This window comes from Lygodium microphyllum, chromosome 22, assembly GCF_053477565.2.
Source record: "Lygodium microphyllum isolate KBCC chromosome 22, Lygodium_microphyllum_v1.1.10, whole genome shotgun sequence".
NCBI lineage: Eukaryota > Viridiplantae > Streptophyta > Polypodiopsida > Schizaeales > Lygodiaceae > Lygodium > Lygodium microphyllum.
The window spans coordinates 29,983,071-29,984,344 of NC_141156.1; positions in this window are offsets into that span (position 1 = coordinate 29,983,071).

Consider the following 1,274-nt stretch of genomic DNA (forward strand, 5'->3'; position numbering starts at 1 on the left):
TATGTTCCAGTCTGGGGCTCGTAAGATTGATGCAGTCGTAAGAGCCTTTTTCAACGCCTCATATGCGCGTTGGCATTCCTCCGTCCACTCAAACACTATCAACAGCTTGTACAATGGTCTAGCAATTAGTGCGTAATTTAGCACAAAGCGTTGATAATATCCAGTGTGTCCTAAGAAGCACTAAACTCCCTTGTAGTTATCGGGTGGCAGTAAGTCAACAATGACTCTGACTTTGGAAAAGTCAGTGGCAATGCCATTCCTTGACACTACGTGCCCTAAGATGCATCCATGTCTCACCCAGAACTGGCACTTTAAGGGGTTCAACGAGAGGTGGTACAACCTACACCTTTTAAAGACAGCTCTCAATTTCTCTAAGTGTTCAGCCCAACTAGAGTGCAAGCATAAGTCATCTACAAACACTTCCAGTTCTCGCCTAAGCATGTCCTTAAAAATAGTGCACATTAGGCATTGAAAAGTTTCAGGTGCGTTCATTAGCCCAAAAGGCATGACAATGTAGGTGAACACACCCCATTCCGTGGCAAAGGCAGTCTTGTGCCTGTCGTCGAGGTGCACTTGCACTTGATTATAGCCCAAGAAACCATCCAGAAAACTGTAGGCTTCCTTACTTGCTACCCTCTCAAGCATGTGCTTGGTGTAAGGTAAAGGATATTTATCCCTCTTCGTAGTGGCATTCACTTTCTTGTAGTTCACGCACACTCGGATTTTTCCATTTTTCTTCATGACAATCACGATAGGTGATACCCAGTCCGTGTGCTTGATCTCATATATGAATCCTACCCTCATGAGTTTATCAATCTCCTCTTTTACTGCATGGGCATGTTTGGGATTCATGGGATAAGGTCGTTGTTTCGTTGGCACTGCATCAGGGACCATTGGGATATTATGAGTTACAACCCTAGGGTCGACTCCCCTAAGTTCCTAGGCAAACATGTCAATGTACTCTTGCAAGAGCGCAACGAGTTTGGTCTCCTCATCCTCCGTCAAGTCATCTGCAATGAACACCAGTCTTGGCTTTTCACCTTCCCCAGCCAAGTTAACTTCCTTGACTTTGGCGGGTCCCTCGATCCGTTCACTAGTTTGGCCTTGTCTTTTCGCACCTAGCAGAATCACCACTCTGTCACCCTTTTTAAATTTTGTAAACCGTTTGGGTAGATCCTGCGGTTTCTTTTGCCTTTCTGCTTCTGAGTCCCTTACTTGCTTCCTAGCCTCCTCTTTTAGCCTCCTGCGCCTCAGGTGGACTGGCAAGTCTCCCT